The sequence below is a fragment of the Tamandua tetradactyla genome, chromosome 2 (genome assembly GCF_023851605.1).
Source record: "Tamandua tetradactyla isolate mTamTet1 chromosome 2, mTamTet1.pri, whole genome shotgun sequence".
Classification (NCBI taxonomy): Eukaryota; Metazoa; Chordata; class Mammalia; order Pilosa; family Myrmecophagidae; genus Tamandua; species Tamandua tetradactyla.
Genome location: NC_135328.1, coordinates 52,079,740 through 52,087,837, shown reverse-complemented (window position 1 = coordinate 52,087,837; position 8,098 = coordinate 52,079,740).

Here is an 8,098-nt window from a genome sequence, read left to right as displayed (position 1 = left end):
TCAATGAATGTATCAACAATGAATGACGCTTTATGATTAAACAGCTAGAAGGCCAAGACTGGTTAAATATTTTTTAGAGAGATTTTCACACAAAACTGATCTTAAAATGTATTTTTGCACACATCTGATAAGTGCAAAAAGCTAAAACGTTTGCTCATCAAGATCTTTTCACAGACAATATTCGTTCATTTAACAAACATTAATTGAACATCTGTTATTTGCCAGGGACTAAGTAAACTGCCAACCACAGAAATGGCCTTGCCCTCGGAGCGTTTACAGTCTAGTCGGGAAGACAGACAGATGTATACAGAAATTAACTCTTGGTAACCATGTGGTGAGGAGCATCCCCCTCCCCAACCCCCCACGAGTGGGTCAGCTTATTCTTCATGGTCCATGAAGGAGTCAAGGCTCCTCTTATGCATTCTTCAAGGCCTTTGTGTCAGGGAAAGCCGAGCGCTCACTGAACTGAGTCGTCTGCCTCCTGAGCACAGGAGGACAACTCTTCCCAGTCCCCTTAAAGCAAGGTGCTGTCACATGACTCTGTTCTGGTCAATGGAAAGGAAGAATGCCAGTTAAGAATTTGCCATAAAGCATCCTACTCCGTCACCCACGTTCGTGCGTGTCTCCACCATCCACACCGCAGGATGCACGAGCCCCTCGGTGGCGCGGTGGGTGGAGCCTGGAGCCTGGAGGAAAGCCGGCTCACCCACACTGGTCTTCAGCATGAGAAAGAAACTTCTATTGAGCCAAGCCTCTAGGATTCCAGAACTTACTTGTTACTGCAGCAGAGCACAGCAGAACCCTTTCTTAAAATCTTTCCCATTCTCTTACGAAGGAAGCAGTGGGCCTATAGCTATCACCTTGCCAAGCAGGGAACCCAAGAACTGAGGAGAGACCTTGTTGCAAAGGGGGATGAGGCAGCACAAAGTGAAGTGAGATTCCAGGCTAGGACAGTCGCAGTTGTCCCTAGGGGTAGAAGGCAAACCATCCTCCCAACCCCGAGCTCTAGAAACCAGTGACATCAGGCTAACATGATGACCCAGAGCAGCCTCGAAGGTTCACAGGTCCACCCAGACAGGAGCCTCATCTTGCAGATCCCCAAGGCCACCTTCTTCTCCCCACCTGCTGTCTTCCCGCAGGTGTTGGAGTTAAGAGAGCCAGTTCTGGGGGCAGACCAGATGGGGTTCCAGCCACATAACCTCTCTGAGCCTCAGCCTCCTCGTCTGTAAATTGGGAATGATAATAAAAGTAGCTCAGGCACAGGGTTCTATCAGGAGGAGTCAATGAGATGTTTATGTAAAGAACTTAGTGACTCCCACACAGTAAGCACTCAATAAATAGGCTACAAAGAGGGCATTAGGAGCCACCAGACAGGACATTTTGCTATACTCTGGGGTCAGTTCTGGGAAAAGGCCCTGCCTGCCGGCACAACCCCTCTAGGCTCTGCTTTCCAGCCCAATAACCCCTGGCCCCCTTCCCCTGCCTCCCTGCCCGATTAACAGAAGCCTCTTTGCAGTCACAGGTCCACCCTTCCTGAGGCTAGAGCTACAACTTTGGGCAACTCACTTAGGCCCAAGCTTATATGTGTGTGTGTGTGTGTGTCTGTGTGTGTCTGTGTGTGTGTGTGTGTGATGGAGCGGGCAGTGTGGGACAGTGGGAAGAGCTTGGCTTGGAGGCCCAGGTGTAAAACTCCCACCTCCTCACCTTAGCAGGTGGAGCTGCTTCTGTTTGGGCGCCAAGGCCAACGCATCCTCACATGGATGGCAGGGGTGACGATAGTGCCCGACGCCTTGAGGGCCAGTGCAGGCTCACCGAAGGCATGGACACAAGCTCTGGAACACAAATACTGTGCGGCACCATTTTTTAAAAGGTTAAACAAAAGGAAAACGTCGCTCGGGAGATGAATTGAGGACAGTCAATTGGTACTCACTGGGCTTTCTCTCTCTCTCTTTACACACACACTCACACACACACACACATACTTGTGAAATGAGTTTTTGAGAAATGCTCTCAAAACAAAAACAAAAACTCTGCTTTGTTCTGTGTAAGCAGCATTAAAAATTCACCAGTTGTGGGGAGCGAGAGGGACATGAGAACAGACAGCTTCAGAACAGATTGCTGGAGAGTTTGGGCCGAGGGAGGCAGGGGCTTGGGCGGTGGGGGAGGCCAAAGAGACCAGCCCGGGGGAGGGTGGGCACCTGGGAGCCCTCTGCCCGGTGAGCCTGGAAGGCCGGTATTCCACCTCATGAAGTCCTGTTTATGTCCTTTATCACCCCATCACAATCTTGTTTATTTATCTGCTTCCTTATTTCTTATGTGTTTCCTGTCTGGAATGTAAGGAAGGGTCACCAAGACAGGGACTGCTATGGTGGGAGGGGCTAGTACAGCACCTGGCACACAGTAGGCACACTTAACAAATATCTGTGCAAGAACACAAGGATGAGTGAATAAAGGAACAAAAAGAGCAAGGGTGAGGCAGGCATAGTTGGTCAATAATGGATGAAGATGGGCTGTCCCAGGCTCAGATCAGGCCTCCAGGCAGTGGCCAGGAGACACGTGGACTCTTCTCTGGCACGTGGTTCTCTTCTTCAGGTCTCAGTTTCCTCAACTGTGAAATGGGGGTGATGGTACTACTTACGTTGTACTCTGGCAGTGAGGATGGAGTATCTGTCCAGCTACTCCATTTTGAGAATTGACGAAGAAAATCCATGTTAAACACAGTCCTGTGTCTGGCACAATTGTACCTATAGTTATTTGCACTAGATGGGGAGGTGGGGGAGGGGGGCAGCACTTACACCCACTCCCACCACACCAGTGGAAAGGGAATTCTAAGGTTCCATTCCTGAGATCCAAAGAGCGTCTCCCTCCCTGGGAACTCCTAGCTGAGCCCAGAGAGAGGACAAAGGTCTGTACTAAGTGAGTTATAAAAACAACTTTGAGCCAGGAGCCACAGAGCCTACCCTTCCCACCCACCCACGCACCCACCCACCCAGGGCTGGCCCAGGATTAACTCTGGCCTGCCCAGCGTCTCTGGAAAGGGATGCCTTTCTCCACAACGTGAAGCTGGAGGCAAATCTTGTGGCTCTGGCGGGAATTTGAAAAAAGGAGAAAAGAGAAAGGGGAGACGTTTCCCATTTCATTTCAATACTAACCTCTTCACAGTTCCATTCTCCCTTCAACTTTTCAAAGTACTCTCAAATCCTTTGATGGTCATAGTATGGCCTAGAGGAAAGAGGTACAAATGAGGAAACTGAGGCCCAAGAGAGGTAATGCACGTTACCTAAGGATAACAGGGCTTAGCTGGAGCTAGAACCTGTTTCTCCTGACTCCCAGGCCCCACGCTGTCCACTAGACCACCCTAAACGTCCAAAGAGCTGGACAGATACTCCATCCTCACTGCCAGGGTAGCTACATAGCAGCCTTGCAAAAAAAAAAAAAGGCTCCCAGCTGAGCCCTTAGCAGACATCACTAATCAATTGGGGCATATGCCAATCCCTTCCAACCCGGGGCTACAGGCAGACAGTACTAATCAATTGGAGTTGGCCTGGGAAATGAAAAGCATCCCTCAGCCCTGATCTGCTTGGTATTCTTCCCAGGGCTTAGCACAGAACCTAAACCCAGGCTTAGCACAAGCGCTCCACACATTGACAAGCATTCAGTCCATGGTTACTGAATGAATGAATAAATGAATGGATGGACAAATAGACACCCAACAGAGCTGCTTCCCCAGAGCCCTGGGACTAGAGTCTCAGCTATTCTTCCTTGCTTTGTGATCCTAGGCAAGTCACCAAGCTCTTTGTGCCTCAGTCACTTCATCCATAAAATGGGGATTATAACCAAACCTGCCTTTTGTGATTCAAGAAGCCCATGGAAAGCACTGGTCCAGTGCCTGGCATGAGAGCTTGGAAGAGCCAGGCTGCTGTTCATCTCTTTCATTACACAGAAGGTCCTTTAGGCCAGGGGCCACGATGTCTTCCCGGGCGCTGGGCCTGTTGCCCAGGAACACACTGGGCTAACACAGACATCTGTGGGTCATTAACCTCCATCCAAGATGGTGACAAGATGCCAGCTCTGTGGGGGTTGCCCAGCTCCAGGACCCCCACAGCACTCCCCAATGCCTGCCAGCCACAGGACAGCCTTCTCAGGGTCCAACGCAGGGCTCCCACACCCCAGCACCACTGGCTCCGCAGCCTTGAAGAGGACTAAATAGTGACTCCTTTGGCTGACCTTGCCCTGCCACAGTCCTTGTCACCACCTGTAGCACCAGATCTCAGTTCCCACAGAGAAGCCTGCATTCCAAGCCATGGAGTCTGCAGACTGGGGCAAGTGGAGGCTGGACTGGGAGGCAGGAGGCCCGGGTTCCAGTCCTAGCTTTGGGACAACACCTGAGCACACCCTTCCTCCTCTCTGAGAAGACCTCAGTTTACCCATCTGGAAATTGGGGGTGGGAAGTCTGGTCTCTAGGCCATGTTCAATTCCAACAGTGATGGCACCTCTGTCTTTTGCATCCATATATTCATTTAATTTGCTTTTTCCACAGTATTTTTTGAGCACCAACTGGGTGCCAAGCCCTGTGTAGGGCTCATGTACTATTCTCTCTGCCTGGAAGGCCCTCCCCCTCCTTGGTCTCCAGGACTCAGCTTCCCTCAGGAAACCTTTCGGACCTGTTCTGGGGTCCCTCCCTTACCCTTCTTCAGGCCTGTGCTTCCTATCACAGACTTATCACTCTGTATTGTTCGGTCTATTTATACTGTCAGCTTCCCTCTCAGTCGTGGCCTCCTGAAGGCAGAGTCACATCCTGTTCCCTGATCTATCCCCCAGGACTCCAGAGTAGGGTTTTGGAAATATCCCTTGAGTGAATGAACAAATGAATGAATGCATGAATCCCAAATCTCTCTCCCCTTCACTCGCTCGCCCCAACAGAGTGGCCCCAATTGAGTTTTTGCCTGTAGGCCTTTGGTCATGCCCATGCCCTCTTCCCAAACCAATCTCTTGAGCCCATGGTGCAAATGCCACACTGCTGACCAGGAACATTTCCTAGCCACATCACCCTCCTCTGAGTCTGGGTGATCTGTGTCCACAAGGCATATGGCACTTGTCCCAAAGGGCGGGGTGTTAACTGTTCTGGTGTGTGGTTGATACCACCTGGGGTTTGGTGAAAGGGGAGTCCCAAAGGGTTCCACGCCCTGCTACGTGCTGCCCCAGCAGACACTCGGTAAATATTTAGGCATTAATTAACTTCCTCCAGAGACCAGTGCCAGATATAATCTCCCCAGCACTGAGGAAAAGGTGAGTGCCCCAATCTTTCTCTGGTACCCAGACAAATAAGGTCACTCTTTAGTCCTCAGAAGCCCTGTCTCACTCAGACTCTCCTCCTCGCACAGCTAAGCAAGCTCATACACTCACACTTGCTGCCCTAAACAGAGCAAGAGCACGGGCCCTGCCCTGAATCATTTTGCATCAGAACAGCAGCCTCAAGGCTGACTCACCCATCCCATAAATATTGTGAATTCCTACTATGTGCCCTTCAAGCCACACCGTTCCCTAGAGCACCAAATAGTTCAGCTGTTTCTTCACCTCCTTCAGCAAGTGTTTTCTTACAACAGCTGAGGCAACTCCCCCCAGCCAGGCCACCCCAAAAAAGATCAAGGGTTTTTATTAAGCTAGACAACTGCTTAGCCCTCTCCTCTAGCCCGCCCCTCAATTCTTGGGAAGGAAGGTAGACCAAGTGAGGGTGGGTCCTAGATGCCCAGAGAAGCAAATACAACTGACTACTTCTCAGCTGGCCCAGGTGGTAAAAGGGCTTTAGCAGAGCTCCGAACTCACCTTGTGGCAGAGGTGCCAAGAGGAATTACCAGTGAGGGAACTGGCTATCCTGCCCACCAGCCCTGGGCTGAGGAATCTACTTCCCACCGTAACTTGCTTCCCCATCTAAGCCCCCAGAGCCTTAAGGGATGCAGCTCCAAGACTGGCTGAGGACGACTCTGTGAAGGCCAAACTGAGGCTGGAACTGATGTGTGCTTCTTTGTGGCCTCCTGCGGGCCCTGCTCTCAGAGCAGTTGGCAGGAAAGTGGTGGGTGTCAATCAAACCACGGTCACATTCACACCGAGAACTGGACTCAGCACCACACAGTGGGAAAACAAGAGGCTGATTTCCAAAAACCTAGGGCAAGCTCTGATCCTGGAAACAGACAGACCTGGGTTCAAACCTGGCTTCACCACTTTGTGGCTGTGTGACCTTGAGCAAGGCACATAAACTCTGAGTCTTCATTTCCTCAACATACTGGGGAAGGAAAGAATAGAGACCCAAAATCAAACTTAATACTACATTCTTGAGCACTTACAACAAGCCAAGCTTGACTTGTGTATTGAGCCCTCGCAGGTGAGAAGCAGCATAGGGCACACGCATCCACATCCCCCATACTCCCCCCCCTCCACATGCTAGTGATGCCCCCCAGGTGAACTTCAAAAACACATAAATGAAGCATTCACTTGTCTTTAAGACAGGATCTTTTCTAGGGAAGTAAGGGGAAGAAATGAAATATCTTTATTCCTACAGATACTGTCACATAAGCAAGTTCCACAATTCTGTTTCTGCCACAAGATCATGAATTGAATTGAAGATGCCCTTTCTTTGAATTCACCTTAAAGTTGCTTCTCTGAGCGGGGGTTGGTGGGGAGAGGTACATCCGGTCACAGGGCTCAGACCGGTTTGAGATCGTTCTTAGACTACACGGAAAGGACAGAAAACAGGATCTGGAGATGGACACAGAGCTGTGTGACCTTGAGCAAGTCACTTCTGGTTTTAGTGCTCAAATTTTCTCATCTCAAAAAGGGGGTAAATGCCCCCTAACTTTGTTTTCACCCTTGAGATCTGGCATGGAATAGATGCTGAAAAATTGTTTTGAGGAAACAAATCTTAAGAATTCTTAAGTCTAGAGGGAAACCCAAAGAGTGAAACTGCAGGGTGGGCTAGCTGGGTCTCCTCACTCCAGCCAAAGGACAAATTAGATGCTTAGGAAAATGGACCCAAAGAAGAGAGAAGACTCAGAGGAACTTCCAAGGAGGGAGTGAACCCGTAGGTAGTCTGCTCACCATGCCTCCCCTCACCTCAGCCCCCACAAGGTCCCAGCCAATCTCTCACAGTTCCTGTGAAGTCTGTTTGTCCGTCCTTCAAAGGGCAACTCAAGGACTCCCTCTCTGGGCAAACCTCCTGACCACTGCAAGCAGCCTCAGGAGCTCCCCGGGAGCCATGGACCACCCCCCTCCCAAAAAGCAATCAGCCTTCATCAGGTCCCCCACTTCAAATGGAGAAACTTGGGGTCAGCACTCCTGTCCCTCCCTTGTCTCATGGTCTTGAGAGTCCCTGTCTAGGAGGAGATGTGCCGTGAATGGTTCAGGACAAGAAGGAGAACTATCAAACAGTTGGCGGGTTCCGGATCTCGCAGACCTGGCCCGGTCTTAGCTTCACCACTTCCAAGCTGTAGGATTCCCTAAAATTCATTAACTTTCCTAAGCCTCAGGTTTCTCCCCTGCAAACAGTTTTTGTGACCAATACAGAGCATTTTTGGCAGGGAGTTGCCCCATACTAGGCACCATATAATGGTACCTATAGTCATTATTATTAGTTAGGCAGGAGAGGAAAGGTTACAGAACTGTTGAGTAGGAAACTCAGTGCTGCTCTTAAAATGCCCTTGGGCCTGGGCTGGTTGGAAGCCTAAATGCTTTCAGGGTATGCCTAAGAGGCTTCTAGAGCAGAGAAACCAACATTCAAGATATTTTGCTTTTTCCTGTCATACAAACGGGGAAAAAGCAAATGGGGAGGATGGCCCTTCCCTGAGCATTCCCAGGAGCCCCTCGGCCAAAGAAAAGTCAGAGAGTAAGGCCCCGCATTCTCTGTAGTTGAGGATACCTGCAAAACCCCACTCCCGTGAGGGGCCTGCAATGTTAAGCCGGCGGCCCCATTTAGTCCCCTGCAAAGGCCTGGGTCCCTCGGGTCTCCCCGAGGACCGCAGGAGGAAAAGAAGAGGCGCCGCGTGGCCGGGAGTGGGGAGCTGCGCGCACCTGCCGCAGGTGAGGCCCAGTCGCGCGGAAGGGG